This window comes from Cuculus canorus, chromosome 4 (assembly GCF_017976375.1).
Source record: "Cuculus canorus isolate bCucCan1 chromosome 4, bCucCan1.pri, whole genome shotgun sequence".
Classification (NCBI taxonomy): Eukaryota; Metazoa; Chordata; class Aves; order Cuculiformes; family Cuculidae; genus Cuculus; species Cuculus canorus.
The window spans coordinates 78511426-78528726 of record NC_071404.1 but is presented as its reverse complement, the minus strand read 5'-3'; the positions used below and the strand labels follow the sequence as shown (position 1 = coordinate 78528726).

General features: G+C 56.9%; 1 long non-coding RNA gene across 1 annotated transcript; it reads left to right on the top strand.

Annotated features, from left to right (window-relative positions):
• Nucleotides 1–381: 381 nt before the first annotated feature.
• On the top strand, nucleotides 382–2137 carry LOC128852106 (uncharacterized). The gene is made up of 3 exons (XR_008449733.1): nucleotides 382–656; nucleotides 780–944; nucleotides 1718–2137. It is a non-coding gene; the product is annotated as an uncharacterized LOC128852106 (long non-coding RNA).
• Nucleotides 2138–17301: the final 15164 nt, after the last annotated feature.

The following is a 17301-nucleotide window of genomic DNA, read 5'->3' as shown; positions in this document are numbered from 1 at the left end:
CACAGAATGGCTCCACCTGTGTCTGCTTCCCTTTGCCCGGAGCCGGCTCTCTGCTTCAGCTGTGGGCACTTCCTTGAGGGAGGGGGCTTGTTTCTCCCTTCCGCGGCCCGGGAGCCGCAGCTGGATCCCAGCGGGTCTGGGGGATCCCGTCTGGGGCTGTGGGGCCACGGCAGTGGAGCAGCCTTGGGCAGGAGTTCCTGATGGGACCCAGGGGTAGTTAAAGGCATTTCTGTTCCCTTTTGGTTAATGCAGTTTATTGGCTGGCGTGTTTAAGCAGGTGTTTCCAGTCCCATTGTGTTCCCGCTCTCCCTGGGTGTTATCTGCACTGTTACCGTTAAGGGGTGAGGTTAAAATCCAAGGTTAAAGGCTAAAGCTGTGCCTTTGCCCGGCAGGTGTTGTATTGGTGCCCTGATTTTCCTCTTTCTTTTCTCCCCCAGGCACCGGAGCGGTTTGTTATTCCGGTCCCTCTCGGAGCCCTTCCCTCCGTGTGCCCCGGTCTCAGCCGCGAGGTCTCTGCTGGAGCCCCTCGATGCGGTGCCCGATGAGGCGCCGGCTGCCGCTGATGTTCCCCATCTGCGGAAGCTCCGCGGGCTCCGCTGCGCCGGACACGGGGCTGCTCGCTCCTGCGGCTCAGGGCACCGGCTGCTCGGGCACCGGTGAGCGGGGGCTCGGGGGGCTTTGCTCGGGGCGCGGGGCGGGATCGGGAACCCCATCTGAACTCATTCTGTTCCTTATGCTTTGTCCTACAGATGCACATTAACTCTCTTAATCCATTTTAGATCTCGTTATGCCCCTCGGCGTGGTGAGGCAGTGGAGTCTTCCTAGAGACGTGGGCAGCGCTCCTGCTGGAGTCAAACAAACCGAAGGCCCTGGACACAAGGTCTGTGCTTGGTGGAAGGCGAGAGCCGTCCCTAAGGGATAACGGACGCCCCTGGACACTTGAGGTGATGCCGGCATCCCAATCCCTCTGACGCGGCTTTGCAGCCCTCCCGGGGCTGGGAGAAGTGACTTGCGTGGGATGGGCTGCAGGGACACCAGAATGACCAGAGGAGCAGCAGGAATGCTGCGGAAACAGAGTGGCTTTGCCAGGTTTCTCTGGGATTGGCACTGGGGCCCAGGGATCAGTCAGACGTGTTGAACTAGAACTTTCTTGGGTGAGGAACTGGCCGGCGGGCTCACGGGGCAGCTGCCAATGGGACCAATCCCCAGCCTGGGACAGGGAAGCACTGGGCACCAGGATAAACCAGGAGGGGAGTGGCTGAGGGGCATTCAGGTGCTGGAATGCATCCAGAGGAGGCAATGGCTCTGGTGAAGGGAATGGAAAGCGCATCCTGTGAGGAGCAGCTGAGCACGCTGGGCTGGTCTCGATGGGAGAGGAGGAGGCTGAGGGGAGACCTCCTGGCTCTCTGCAGCTTCCTGAGGAGGGGCTACGGGGAGCGGGCTGCTGAGCTCTTCTCCCGGGACAGGAGGTGTGGGAAAGGCTCAAAGCTGTGTCCAAGGAGTTTCAGACGAGACAAGAGAAAGCATTTCTTTACTGGGAAGGTGGTCAGACACTGGGACAGGCTTCCGGGAGAAGGGGTTGATGCCCCGAGCCCGGCAGCATTTCAGAGGCGTTTGGCAGTGCCCTTAATGTGTTTTATCTTTGGGTCAAGCAGTGGGACGGGGTGATCGCTGTACATTCCCTCCAGCTGAAATGGTCTCTTTCGCCCTTTGGCAGCATTCCTGCTGGAGTCAAACAAATGGAAAGCCTTGGACGCAAGGGCTGTGCTTGGTGGAAAGCGAGTGCCGTCCCTGAGGAATAATGGACACCCCCGGACACCCGAGGTGGCTCCAGCATCCCAGCCCCTCTGACGCGGCTTTGCAGCCCTCCTGGGGCCAGGAGAAGTGATTTGCGTGGGATGGGCTGCAGGGACACCAGAATGACCAGAGGAGCAGCAGGAATGCTGCGGAAACGGTGGCTTTGCCACGTCTCCCTGGGGTCCCCTCTCCAGGGCAGCGACTGCAGCTTGGCCTGTGGGGCTGGGGGTTCCTAGTAGCTCCCGATTTCCACCTCGGGGTTTAACTGGGACCAGTGACTGTCCATTAGAGCTCCGTGTGCCGCGTCTCCCACCCAGGTCCTGCGGGAGATGGGGACCCAGTGGTCTCCGGGGTGGCCAATGACTCCTGCTGCCACCAGGCTCCCTCCTCCTGGCGCAGGTGCCAGCTGGGTTTTCCCCATGGCTTTATGGAGCGTCAGCCAGGAGGACAAACTGCTCTGGCCTGGTGCTGGGCAGGGCGAGCTCGGGCCGGTGAGTGTGGGAGCTGCTGCTGGGGGAACTGGTTTGCACTGGGGTTCAGCCCTTGCGCCCTGCTCGGTGCCATCCTCACCGTCCTTTCCCAAAAGGGAGAAGTGGACAAACCCCGAGGGACTTGGGCAGCTCAGGCGGCTTTGTTCAGGGCCGATGCCGTGACCCGCGCCAAGGGGGGTGCCGGGAGAGCCGGGATGGCGACAGCAGTGCCTGGGAAGGGTGGTGGGGCCAAGGGGCTGCAGCAAGGGCAGGGGACAAGCGCAGCCCTTGGAGGGCAGCGAGGCCGCATGAGTCCCTATGTGCTGAACCCGTAAACACGGGGTCGCTGCGGTGATGGGTTTTGGTGCCTCCAGGAGCCCCGGGGAGGCTCCGTGGCCACACAGCGAGGTTGGAGATGACCGGGCTCCTCCGATGGCGCGCATTCACACTGGGGTCCCCGGAAGCTCCCCCGGGCACCCACAGCGGGCGTGTAAGGTGGCTCTGAGCTCCCTGTGAGCCCTTGTTTTACTTGAAAACTTCTTTTTCAGCTCAGAACGTGCTGCGGTGGGAGCAGAGGCTGCCCAGGGACCCAGAGGAGCTCCTGCGGCCCATGGGTGAAGCGACGGACAGCGATGTCCATCCTGGCTCTGCTGTTCCCTCGGGAGGAGTTGGTGACCCAGGCGATGCCTCTTGGCTGTGCTGAAGTGTGGGGAAGGCTCATCCCGGTGCCTGGGCAAGGAGCACGGCCCCAGCGCAGCGAGTTCCAGGGATGCCGGTGGGGACGATGTGCCCGGTGAGTGCCCCGTGCCGGGGCTGGGGAGCTCGGAGCGGTTTTGTGCTTGGGACGCGTTGTCTTTGCCCCTCGTGCTGCTGGCGGGGCGGCCGAGGGACGGGAGGGGAGGTGTGGAACCCTGGTGGGGCTTCTGGGGGGTGGAGGGGGTCCATGGATCCAGTGGGGCAGAACCAGGGGTGACTGTGGTGCCACCGCCTGCGCCCACCTGGGCAGGGACGCTCATGGCTGCAGGCTGTGTGTGGGGCAGGGTCCCCCATGGCTGCAGGGTGTTTGTGGGGCAGGGCCCCCCGTGGCTGCAGGGTGTTTGTGGGGCAGGGCCCCCCGTGGCTGCAGGGTGTTTGTGGGGCAGGGACCCCCGTGACTGCAGGGTGTTTGTGGGGCAGGGACCCCCGTGGCTGCAGGGTGTTTGTGGGGCAGGGACCCCTGTGACTGCAGGGTGTTTGTGGGGCAGGGACCCCTGTGGCTGCAGGGTGTGTGTGGGGCAGGGCCCCCCGTGACTGCAGGGTGTTTGTGGGGCAGGGACCCCTGTGGCTGCAGGGTGTTTGTGGGGCAGGGACCCCTGTGGCTGCAGGGTGTTTGTGGGGCAGGGCCCCCCGTGATTGCAGGGTGTTTGTGGGGCAGGGCCCCCCGTGGCTGCAGGGTGTGTGTGGGGCAGGGATGCCCATGGCCGGAGGATGTTTGTGGGGCAGGGACACCCGTGGCTGTAGTGTGTGTGTGGAGCAGGGACGCCCATGGCCGGAGGGTGTGTGTGGGGCAGGGACGCCCATGGCCGGAGGGTGTGTGTGGGGCAGGGACCCCCATGGCTGGAGTGTGTGTGGGGGGCAGGGGGTCTCTGGGGTTCCTGTCCCCATGCTGAGCCAGGGCCAGGCAGGGCTGGGCCACGCGTTCCAGGGCCGTGAGCGGTGTTTGGGGAGGGGGCGGTGGGTGTTGTCGGGGTCCAGGCCAGACCCTGCTGCAGTGCTGGCCCCGGCCCCGGCCCAGGGCTGCTGGTCCTCGGTCTGTGCTGCTGCTGCTGCCCAGGGCAGGTGGCTTTTCAGGCAGATTTCAGGCAGATTTCAGGCTTTTCAGGCTTACGCCGGCCTGGAGATGCTGCAGGGACCGTGTGGCTTCAGGTGGGTTGTCTGGACCCTGTTTGTTTTGGGTGCTGCTCAGTTTTAGGGTCCTGTTTGTTCGTTTGTTGGCTCGGGCTCTGGTTTCGTCCAGGTCCAGCTCCCGGACGGCTCCAGCTGCCTCGTGCTCATGTTTGTCTCTGCTCTGGTTTCAGGTCCAGCTCATGGATGGTCCAGTTCAATTGCAGCTCTGCTGGATTTCGGCGCTGGCTCCATTCAGCTCCTGTTTGCTGTACCTCCAGCTTCAGGTTGGTTGTTTCTGCTCCTCTTTTGTTTCAGGTCCAGCGCCGCTTTGTTTAAGGCTCTGGGTCCTGGCTTCTACATCCATTTGGTTTCAGGTCCATCTCGTGGAGCGTCCAGTTTGTTTCGGGTCAAGCTCGCAGATGGCTCTGGCTCGTTTCAGCTCCTGTTCGTCATGGCTCCAGCTCGTTTGCAGCTTCAGGTTGGTTTCTGCCCCCATTTTGTTTGCAGCTCCAATTCCTTTCAGCTCCCGCTCGTTTGCAGCTTCAGGTTGTTTCTGACCCAGCTCGTTTGCAGCTCCGGCTCTGCTTCCTTTCATCTCTGGTTCATTTATGCCTTCATCTTTTTCAGGTCCAGCTCCTGTGCAGCTGCAGCTCTGTGTCATCTCCACCTCCACCTCGTTTGGTGCTGCTGGTCTATCTTCAGCTCCAGCCGATTCCCAGTTCCAGTTTGGCTGTGGTTCCAGTTCCTGGATGGCTCTGGCTCGTTGGCAGCTCCACCTCCGGTTCCTGGATGGCTCCAGCTCGATTGCATTGATGTTGGCTTTGGCCCAAGTCGTAAATCAATCACTGTCACGGCTCCTATATGAATATGAGCTGTCATAGTTGTACACACACACAATGACTAATAAAGTGTTTATTAAACAATAACCATTCCGGTGTTTGTACAAACAATGAACAAAAAAGGGGGGAAAAGCACTTTTCGCCCCAGAGACTATCTCAGACATCTTTTTTTGCCTGGTGCGTGACGAGAGCAACGGCTTTGGGGATGTTTCCCCCCGCCGGGGGGCCCCGCCCCCCCGCGACCCGCCTGGCCCCAGCCCGCCCACCCCTGAGCCCAGACCCCGCCCCCAGTGCCCCAGCCCCGCCCACAGACCCCGCCACCCGCCTGGCCCCAGGCCGCCCACCCCCTGAGCCCAGACCCCACCCCCTGAGCCCCCACCCCGGCCCGCCCAGTACCCCGCCCCCCCCAGTGCCCCCAGCCCAGAGCCCGTCCCCCCAGCCCGGCCCCAACCCCCCTCCCCAGCTCCCACCCTACAACCTCCCACCCCCCCAAAGCCCTGAGCCCCCCACCCTGACCCGGGAACAGCCCCAGACCCCGTGTGGGACCCCAGAGCCTGAAGCTCAATCCTGGCTCCCAACTGAGACCCTGTGAAGAGACCCCTGTGGAACCCCAGTGCCTGGAGCCCATTCCCTGCTCTGATCCGCACCCCATCCATGATCCCAATAAATGGAGCCCATTCCCTGCTCTGATCCGCACCCCATCTATGATCCCAATAACTGGAGCCCATTCCCTGCTCTGATCCGCACCCCATCCATGATCCCAATGCCTGGAGCCCATTCCCTGCTCTGATCCAGACCCCATCCATGATCCCGGTCCCTGGAGCACGGTCCCTGCTCTGACCCTGAGCCGGGAGCAGCCCCGGACCCCGTGTGGGACCCCCACCCGCAGAGCTCAGCCCCGGCTCTGCGCTGACCCCGGGGGCGGCCCCGGAGCCCCCCGCGGCCGCACTTCACGAGGAAGCGTGACCCGGGAGCAGCCCCGGAGCTCGGTCCCTGCTCTGACCCTGACCCCACGAAGGGCCCCGCACGCCGTGCGGCCCCGGGGCTCGGTCCGGTGCCGGCCCTGAGGCCTTTATTCCGCGGCGCCCCGAACCGCCCGAAACGTCAGCCACACCATTAATGAAGGCGCGAGCGCCGCCGCCGTGCGGCTTAAATGCGCTCCGGCCCCGCCCCGCGCACGCGCTCTGCCGCCCCGCCCACGCGCCACATGCACCTGCGCGAGCCCCGCCCCGCGCGTGCGTAGTGTCTCCGCCCACGCGCCCCCTCAGGTGCGCGGCCCCGCCCCGCGCGTGCGCAGCTTTCCCGCCCACGCGCCCACTCAGGTGCGCGGCCCCACCCCGCGCGTGCGCAGCTTTCCCGCCCCGCCCCTCCTCGCGGGCTTCTTGAGGCGGCGCCGCGGCTCTCACACAGATCGTTCCTGAAGGTCCGGTAGGGAGAGGGACGGGGGGGGCGGCTGGGAGGCGCTGCCTGGGGGCTGGTCCCGCTGCCGGTCTCTCGCCAGTACTACTCGGAGCCGGCAGGCGGAGGCTGTGCTGCAGCCGCTGCTTCCCCGGTAGAGGCTGGAGCCGAGAGTCACCGTAACCCCGCTCTGCTCCGCTCAGCCCTGGGAGCGGTAGCGGGGGCCGCCGTGGCCGGTCCCGGAGAGGCGGGAGCTGCCGGGAGCCCCGCTCGGAGCGGTCCCGGGGAGCCCGAAGCGCCGCTGTGCTCGGCGCCGGGGAGCTGCTGTGAGCCCCCACCGAGCCCCGGCGGGCCGTGAGCTCGCCCCGGCCCCGCGGCTGCCCCTGTGGGCTCCGGGCTCGGAGCGCCGGTCGAGCCCCCGAACTGCCGGCGGTCCCAAGCCCCGCGGGCGCCGCTGGCGGGACTCGGTCACTGTGTCTGAGCTCTCGGCGGCGCTGAAGGAGCCTCGTCTGCAGCCCCGGGAGCGCGGGGCTCGGTCTGTGGCTCTGAGGCTGAGAACTGCTGCTGTTCTGTGCCCCCGAGTGCCGCTCTGGGTCTGTTGGTGAGCCCCAATCCCCGGCGTTCATGCAAGAGCCCTCGGCCTGAGCCCCCGACATTGCTTTCCACCCCCCAAACGCAGCACTCGGCCCTCGTTCTGAGCCCGAACGCTGTCTCTTGTGAGCCTGGTTTGCAGCCCCGGGGCTGTTCCTGAGCTCGCAGCCTGGTTTCCAGCCCCCCCAGAGAAGGTGGGCTCTGTTTCTGAGCTCTCACACAGGCCAGAGGAGCCTGGTTTCAAGCACCAAACCTGCAGGAGTTTGTCTCGGAGTACCCAAACAGGCCTGGTTCCTGCCCCCTTAAACACAGCACTTGGTCTCTGTTTTAAGCTTCCCCAAATGCAGGACTTAGAGAGTTTTTTCAGCTCGGAGGAAGACTGAAGGGGGCTGGTTTCAAGCCTCAAAACACAGGACTTAGTCTTTTTCTAAGCCCCCACACTGAGCCTGGTGTCAACATCCCAGTCAATACACAGCACTTTATTTCTCACTCTGGCCACATGAGCCTTGTTTTAAGCATCAAACATGCAGGACTCAGTTTCTCAATGCCTCAGTTGGCCAAATGAGCCTGGTTTCAGCCCCCCTGAAAATGTAATAGTCTGTGAGCCCAGGGCTTTGGTGTCTGCTTTAAGCTTCTCAAATGCAGGACTTAGTTTTTGTTTCTGAGCCCAAAATGCAGGACTTAGTCTCTTTTTCTGAGCCCAAAAGCTGTTTCAATGGGCCTGGTGTCAAGTCCCCAAAATGCAGGACTTAGTCTCTTTTTCTGAGCCCAAAAGCTGTTTCAATGGGCCTGGTGTCAAGTCCCCAAAATGCAGGACTTAGTCTCTTTTTCTGAGCCCAAAAGCTGTTTCAACGGGCCTGGTGTCATAGTCCCCAAAATGCAGGACTTAGTCTCTCTTTCTGACCCCCCACATTGGTCCGATGAGCCTGGTGTCAAGACCCCAATACACAGCACCTGGGCTTTATTTCTGACCCTGGCCCCATGAGTCTTGTTTCAAGCATTCGACAAGCAGAACTTAGTTTCTCCTTCTGAATCCCCAGATTGGCCAAATGAGCCTGGTTTCAGCTTCCCCCCAAATGCAGCACTTAGTCTGTGTGCCCAGGGCCTTGGGATCTGCTTTAAGCTTCTCAAATGCAGAACTTAGTCTTTGTTTCTGAGCCCAAAATGCAGGACTTAGTCTCTGTTTCTGACGTCCAGTGGGCCTTGTTTCAAGCACGCAGGAGTTTCTGAATCTCTGAACTGGCTAAATGAGCCTGGTTTCAGCTTCTCTTCAAATGCAGCAGTTACTTCATCTCTGATTCTGAGTTCCAAATGAGCCTGTTTTTTAGCCCCAAAATGCAGAACTTAGTCTCTGTTTCCGAGTCCTCAGTGTGGCCAGACGATCTTGGTTTCAAGCACTAAACGTAGTACTTAGTTTCTGTTTCTGAATCCCAAAACTGGCTAAATGAGCCCCATTTCAGCCCCCACCCCCTAAACGCAGGACTTGGTCTCTGTTTCCAAGTCCAAATACCCCATCTTTGGTCTCTGCTTTAAGCTCCCCAAACGCAGCACTTAGTTTCTGAGCCCCACCACAGAGGACTTGGTCTCTGTTTCCAAGATGGACTGTGTATAGCTTGGTCCATTTCGTGTGTGTGAGACCCTAACCCTGATGGATTCCATCACTGTCCTTCAGCCCCAAAACAGCCATTAAGCCTTCTGAGTCTGCGAAACTTGGGACTTCTTAGACTCTGTTCCCGAACCCTGAACTAGCCAGACAAGGCTGTCTTCAAGCCCCAAAACACAGCACCTTGGGCTCTGCTCCTGAATCCTGAACTCGTGGCACAAGGTTGTCCTCAAGCACAAAACACAGGACTGTGGGATCTGTCCCCAAGTCCCAAAACACAGGACCTTGGGATCCATTGCTGAGCCACAGAATTGCCACACGAGGCTGTTCTGAAGCTGCAAAACAGAGGAACTTTGCCTCTGCTTCTGAGCCCAAATTTGCCACAGAAGGCTGTTCTCAAGCCCTGAAACCAGTACCTTGGTCTCTGCTCCTGAGCCCTGAACTGGCCACATGAGGCTGTTCTGAAGCCCCAAAATGCAGAACCTACAGCTCTGCTCCCGAGTTCTGAACTGGTCACACAACACTGTTCTCAAGCACAAAGCACAGGACTTTGGGCTCTGTCCCCTAGTCCTGAACTGACCACACAAGGCTGTTCTCAAGCCCCAAAACACAGGACCTTGGGTTCCATTCCTGAGCCCCAAAATTGCCACATGAGTCTGTTCTGAAGCCCCAAAACAGAGGACCTTGGGCTCTGCTCCCAAGTCCTGAACTGGCAACACAAGGCTGTCCTCAAGCACAAAAACACAGGACCTTGGGTTCTGCTCCCGAGCCCCAAATTTGCCATGTGAGGCTATTCTGGAGCACCAAATGCAGGACCTTGGGTTCTGCTCCCGAGCCCTGAACTGGTCACACAAGGCTGTTCTCAAGCTCAAAACACAGCAGCTTGGGCTCTGCTGAGCTCTGAACTGGTGGCACAAGGTTGTCTTCAAGCACAAAACACAAGACTTTGGGATCTGTCCCCGAGTCCTGAACCGGCCACACAAGGCTGTCCTCAAGCCCCAAAACAAAGAACCTTGGGATCCATTCCTGATCCCTGAACTAGCCACATGAGGCTATCCTCAAGCACAAAAGCACAGGACCTTGGGCTCTGTCCCCTAGTCCTGAACTGGCCACACAAGGCTGTTCTCAAGCCCCAAAACACAGAACCTTGGGATCCATTCCTGATCCCTGAACTAGCCACATGAGGCTATCCTCAAACACAAAAGCACAGGACCTTGGGCTCCATTCCTGAGCCCCAAATTTGCCATGCGAAGCTGTTCCGAAGCCCTGAAACACAAGACCTTGGGCTCTGCTCCTGAGCCCCAAAATTGCCACACGAGGTTGTCCTTAAGCCCCAAAACACAGCACCTTGGGCTCTGCTCCTGAGGCCCCAGTTGGCCACAGGAGACTGCTCTGAAGCCCCAAAACACAGCACCTTGGGCTCTGCTCCTGAGCCCCGAACTGGCCGTTGTCCTCAAGCCTCAAAAGACAAGATTCGGGCGGAGCCCCGAGCCCCCAGACAGCCCCACAGCCTGGTTCCCGGCCCCCCACGCAGAACGGGGGCTCGGTTTCGCCCCGCATCCCTGCGCCGCGCCCGCCAGACCCCACCGCTCAGCTCCGAGTCCGCTCAGTCCGCGTCGCCGTCGCCGCGCGTTTTATAACCTCCGCCCCGCCCGCCTGGGGGCGTGACGGCAACGCCTTTAGTAGCTATTGCCACGCCCACTCCTTTTAAAGGCACCGCTCCGTTCTTTCACAGTGGCGGCGTAGCCACGCCCACCTGGGGCAACCACTCCATTCGTATCAGTGCGTCGCTCCGCCCACTCCTTTTATAGGCATCGTTTGGACCGCCCCGGGTCCTACCGCCCGCCCGCTCCGTGGCATCACCGGTGTCAATACAGCGCCATAAATCACCCTGCGGTGACAGCGCCCCTGTGAATGGGGGGTGGGGGGTGGGGAGGGAAGGGGGGCGCGAGATGGAGAAGGGGCTCTGCCTGGCGTTTCAGGATCCGCAACGCCCGAGGACGGGGGAAATCTGGGAAAATAAACCCACCGGCTGCAATAGTAATACATTAGTACTGCACAATCTGCATAGGGTTGGGTTGTGGTGCTGCTGCTCTCAAATGGTTTTCACCACTTGTAATCATGGATAAGGGACAATATAGAGACTCTAAATTACATTTATAGCATCGGTTTTGGCAGCTACTGCTCAGATTTGGAATATGAGGTCTGACACAAAAGCCCGAGACTGACCCGATAGCTTGGGAACCAAGAGTGTGAGGAAAGAGGCAAAAAGGCAACTGTAGAACGCATTCTGACCTCGCACAAGGAGCACAGCTTAGCTAAATCGCTTCACTCAGTGCGAGTGGTTGCATGTTCAAGTGAGAGGTTCCCTTACCCTCAGTGGGAAATGTCACTGTGCAAGAGGGAATAGCAAGTGAGCATCCAGTTTCTTGTGAAACTGAAGAAATCCACTTTTCAATTATTGGCTGAGGCTGACAGTGAAGAGGTCCCAAAGATCCCGGCAGTGCTCAGAGGAGCCCATTTGTTGTTGGTAGAATATGTGGAAACCAAACTAATGGAGGCTCTCAGTAGCCCGTCACACAATGACCTGTGGGATCACAGAGCACTGGTAGCACCGTGTGCAGCCATGGGTCAGCTCAAAAGGAAACGATTGTGAAGGGGATCATAGCTGATTGTCTTAATTTGTTAAGTAAAAAAAAAAGAGTTACAGTCACAGTCTCAGGGTTTTTTGAGTCATACCTCATAGAATAAGAGCAGATCACGAGCAGACCAAAACCAGACATGACCCTTTCCTTTACCCAGTAACCCCAGTGCACCCCAGGAAACAAAAGCAGATTCTCAAAGTGCCTCCTAAGACTCAAATCATTCCAGGTTAGTCAAGCAACAGATGTTTTTACTTGTAACTCTAAGAAGCCCTACCCTTTCGGTATAAGAAACCAGCCTTGAACTTCAGCCTGACGTTTCTGCCACACTCAGAGGCCAACCCAAGGGACAAGAGGCCAAATCAGCCACTTGTGTCCCTGTCCTCATTTCTACTTCTCTCCTTTTCCTTGCTTTTAAGGCAAAACGCATGAAGCAGGAGCTCAGCCAGAAAATGTCAACTTCAAACAAAATGCAAAGCTAGTTTTTACATTGGTTGCAATCAGGACCGCTAGTTGTTACTTCAACTCCATTGTACCACTTCAAAGAAGCCCTGGGATTCTCCCCAGGCACAGCCTAAAACAGCTTTCTGGGAAAACCCACTTCACCTCACTTAATCCTGAGGCTGGTGAGATGAATCCCACCAGTACAGCCACTGCAAAGAGGGAAAGGGGGCCTTGAGTGCTTAGAGAGAAGGATTTGAACCTCAGGCAACCCCCCTGAGCAGCAGCCTTGACTGGGACAATAAACAAGGTTTATCAGTCTGTTTTGGGGAACAATAATCTTTTTAGTGGCAATAATGGCAGCTGGGACCCATGGGTCCCATCCCCAGCAGTATCGGTGTGGGAGAAGCCTTTTCCCACGGGAGCTGCGCACGCCTGGAGCGGAGCTGGTGCTGGCAGCGAGGGTCTGTGACTGGCAATCGTTTCTGGGAAGGAGTACCACCAAGATGCCCCAGAGTCCCAGAATGGTGGGGCTGGCACAGCCCTCTGGAGCTCACCCCATCCAACCCCCCTGCTAAAGCAGGGTCACCTCAAGCAGCTTGCATAAGAACACGTACAGGTGGGGGCTTTTAAACCCCTTCCTCTAGCCCTGTGTCCTACAGAGGTGCTGGATGTCAGGGCTGTGACCCGCTGGGGTGGGCACAGGGAGCTGGAGCGGCTCCAGTGGCGCTGCAGTGCAGTGCAGAGATTACAGGGGCTGAGGACAATGGAGTAAAAACAGGGATATTATGATTATGTTATGGATCAGAATGAGGGGAAAAAAAATTAGATGCTAGGCTCCTCTCACTTCCTAGCTTGGGCAAGGAGATCCCAGGGGGCTTTTGCCCCCATTTAAGCCACTATCCCACCATTTAAGTTGTCCCAAACAGTCGCATGCACCTCTCGGCTTTGCAAGGAGAACCCACACGCATCGCCCGCAGGCAGACAAAGCAGAAGTGGTCCTTATTTACCTCTGGATGCATTTATTAGAACTGAGCTGCTCATCACGACTTGAATCCCTCCTGGAAGCTGGGTGCTGCTGTCCCAGGCAGCTTCGCCGGCAGGGAAACCCATCCTGCTGCTTCCCATGAGGCGCTTGGCTCAACCCGCTCCACACGATATTGTGCTCAAACCCAGGAGCGCGGCACAAACTTTATTCAATCCAATATTATTACAGAGAACCCAAAGCAGCAAAACCCAGGTACGAACTCAACCCACACCATCACCTACCAGCCAGGCGCAGCCCCGGTTCCCTTGCAGCCAAGGGAGTCCAGAGGGGCTGCTGGGGTATTTCCTTGCTGGTTTTCATACATGAACTACATTTGTATAGGCAAGGAATGGACCCATTTTTGCATTTTAAGTCTGAAAATGCATTCTTCTTCTCCCAGTAAGGAGACACAGATGCGCTCCAGCTTCCCCAAGTTCAAGCATGTTCCCCAGCTTGCTTTCCCATCAAACCATCACATATATATATATACACACACGTATATAAATGCCTGTCTTCGGTAACCTTCATGCAATATTATTTGTGTTCTGGCTGCTTGCCCGCAACTGGCTTTTGCTCATTCCCCACTAATGACCAAGCCAGTTTTATATTCTTTTAATTAATCAAATAGGAAAGCACATAACCGAGGCATTGCAATAATCCCACACAAGAAAGGAACCTGGTTATTGAGCATTCATTCCACCACACACTCCCACCTCCCACCACTTCCTTACCACTCACCAATCCCCTCATCATCTCCATGGCTTCTGCTGGGCTCTCTGGAGCTGGGGGGCCCAGAACTGGACACAGATCCAGATTTGGGCTCCCTAGGGCAGAGCGGGAGGAGAACCCCCCTCATCATGTTGGCCACATCCTTCTCTGTTGGTTTCCTTGGCCACGAGGGCACAGTACTAGTTCATGGCTGGCTTGCTGTCCACCAGGAATCCCAGGTCCTCCTCCGCAGAGCTGTTTTCCAGACAGTCAACCCCTCACCTGTATTGGAACATGAGGTTGTTCCTCCCGAGGTGCAGGACTCTACGCTTGCCGTGGTTGAACTTCATGAAGCTCCTCTCTGCACAACTCTCCAGTGTGTCTAGGTCTCTCCACAGCAAACACGAACATCGATGTGTTGGGCTCTCCTGGTGGTTTTGCTCGTGCCCTAGACCAAGCATGGACAGTGAGCTGCAAGGCATAGAATCCCTGCAGGGCATAGAGAGCCCTGAAAACACTCGCAAAGACCTTGTGCCACACAAACACATGTCAAGCAGAAACACACAAAGCCTGTCAGTTCTTCACACCACCACATTTCTTTGCAACCACCACTATCTTTCTTGGCACCCACCACCACTATCACGTTTCTTTGCAACCACCAGCATGTTTTTTTACCCTACCGTGTTTCTTCGCAGCCATCACCATATTTCTTTGCAACCACCACCGTGTTTTTCACCCCACCACCACGTTTCTTCACACCATCAGTACTTTCCAGGGGGCTCCTCACAGCAAGGACCATCGCAAGGAGCCCCAAAGCCATTGCTGGGGTCCTGCAGCCCCAAGGATGCCTGCAGGCTCCAGCCACCCCTGTAACCAAAAGCTGCTGGAGCTCCCAGGGCGAGGGAGGACAGTAGCAAAGCCCAAACTCCAGCTGCAGCTTCCCTGCATCCCAGGCAGACGCAGCAGCACCCAAACCACACTTACCAATGCCCTGACTGCCAAAAAATGCCCATGTCCACCATCAAGTCCCCTTCCTGCCCCAGCTGTGGGTCCTTTTGCATCAGCCCAGGAGTGCCCACAGGTGTGGGGCTGCCCCAGGTGCTGCTGAGCAGAGCCCAGAGGTGGGGCAAGCTGAAAAAAAGGGAAAAAACGTTAAAAAAAAAAAAAGAAAAAAGGAAAAGAAAGGAAAAAAAGAAAAAAGAAAAATGGAAAAAGAAAAAAGGAAAAATGGAGGAAAATGAAAAATGAAAAATGGAAAAAAGAAAAAGGAAAAATGGAAAAGAGAAAAAAGGGAAAATGGGAAAAGTAAAAAAAAAAAAGAAACAAGAAAGAAACATGTAAAAAACACATTAAAAAGGAGAAAAGGGGGGAGAAAGGGGGAAAAATAAAAAGAGAGGAAAAAAGGAAGGAAAAGAACTCCAGAAAAAGAAAAGATAAAAAAGAAAAAAAATAGATAAAAAGGGAAGAAGATAAACAAGGGAAAACAACAACAAAAAAGGAAAAAAATCAAATAAAACATCACAAAAATAGAAAGTAGAGGTGAAAAATGAACAGCACACCCACCCACTCCATGCGCAGCCGGGGTGTGGGGGAAGATAATGCAGCAGCAAACCCGACTCTAAAAGACCCCGCTTGCAAAAAAACAAACACAAACCATACCCAACCTGCCCAAATAACCCATGGCAAGTAAAAAAAAAGGGAAAAAAGCACAAAACCCATGCTGATCTGCTGGAAAATAGAGTCAGGCCCATAAGAGCTGCCCCCAAACAAGGCAGGGTAGCCCCCATCAGAGCCCCCCACCTTAGCTTGGAGAGAGGGGGAGCCTGAAGGTGACCCCAGGCTGCCTTTAGAGGGGGGAGCAGGCAGGGGCTGATGGGGCTTCCACCCCGCTCCCGTGCCTTTTCTGCCCTTCTCTTACATGTAAAGAAAAGACCAAGAGAGAGAGGGGGCATTGCTGGGGGGGGACACACACAGAAATGGGGGAAATTGAGGTTATGAGGGGGCATCGCTGTGATGGGAAATGGAGATGGAGGCATCCCTATCATGGGGGTGAACAGAGATGAGGGAGGAAATACAGAGATGAGGGCATCGCTGTGATGGGGGCGGGGGAACACAGAGATGGGGGCATCACTGTGATGATGGGGGGGAACACGGAGATGGGGGCATCACTGTGATGATGGGGGGGAACACAGAGATGGCGGCATCGCTGTGATGATGGGGGGAACACAGAGATGGGGGCATCGCTGTGATGATGGGGGGAACACAGAGATGGGGGCATCGCTGTGATGATGGGGGGAACACAGAGATGGGGGCATCGCTGTGATGATGAGGGGGAACACAGAGATGGGGGTATCGCTGTGATGATGAGGGGGAACACAGAGATGGTGGCATCACTGTGATGATGAGGGGGAACACAGAGATGGGGCATCACTGTGATGATGAGGGGGAACACAGAGATGGGGGCATCACTGTGATGATGGGGGGAACACAGAGATGGGGGCATCACTGTGATGGGGGGAAAACAGAGATGGGGGCATCGCTGTGATGATGGGGAAACACAGAGATGGGGGCATCGCTGTGATGATGGGGGGAACACGAGATGGGGGCATCGCTGTGATGATGGGGGGGGAACACAGAGATGGGGGCATCGCTGTGATGATGGGGGAGGAACACAGAGATGGGGGCATTGCTGTGGTGGGGGAAACAGGGCCACACAGTGATGAGGGAAGAAAAAAAGATCAAGAGCATCGCTGTGATGAGGGAAGAAACAGATGGGGGCGTCACTGTGATGGGGGAACACAGAGATGGGGGCATCGCTATGATGAGGGGGAACACACAGAGATGGGGGCATCGCTGTGATAAAGGGGGACATAGAGATGGGACACCACTGTGATGAGAGGGGAAGCAGATGGGGTATTGCTGCGATGGGGGCACATGGTCATGAGCGAGAAAATAGAGATGGGGCATTGCTGTGATGAAGGGGGAACAGAGATGGGGAGCACTGATGTGGTGGGGGTATGCGGTGATGAGGGGGAAATAGAGATGGGGGAAATCGCTGTGATGGGGGCATCACTGTGATGGGGGGATGCACAGATTGGGGAATTGGGTTATGAGAGTGCTGTATTAGGAGGGATTGCTTTTTTCCAAGTAATAAGTAGTTGCACAGTACATCATTTGTTTTCTGTATTTTTATTTTTATTCTTTTATTGTTATTCTTCCTCTTCCGTTGCTTTTCTATTCCACTGTCCTTATCCCAACCCATGAGATTTACCCTTTATTTACAGTTCTCCTCCCCACCCCACTGTGAGGGTAAGGAGAGAGTGGCGGCACTGCTGCGGGTTAGGGCCCATGACACCGGGCAGGCACAAAAAAGACCAAATGTCTGTGTTCATACCCAAAAACCCCATTACCCATGTTTCTTCGGCCAGCACAGCCCTCTCTGATGTCTCATGGCCCTGAATCCTCCTGAGCATCCACCCTGTTTCTGTTTTTTTCATTACTCAGGCATGGATTTGCGTGGCAGACAGCCAGCGGTCGCTTTGGGTAGGAGTCACCCTGACCCAGCATGAGGGCAACATGGTCATGACAGAGCAGGACACTGCATTGGGAGCAGACGTCCCCACCGGATCACCCCCCTGGGACAGCTTGGCATGCTGGCACCCCAAAAGCGGAGCGTCTTTCCTCACATATTGCTAGCAGGACCATTTTTCAGCTTTGCAGTTGCAGGGAGCATGGGACATTGCCCATGGGATACTGCTCAGTACATCTCCTGTTATTCCTGTTGGACCAATCATCTGTCATGGCCAGGAAGACCCTGCATGAGGTCCCACAGCAACACATCCCTGTTTTGCTCAGTTAATGATTGAACAGGTCCGATTTTGGAGGCACTGGTGCCTGGGCAGGCCAAGGATGCTTACCC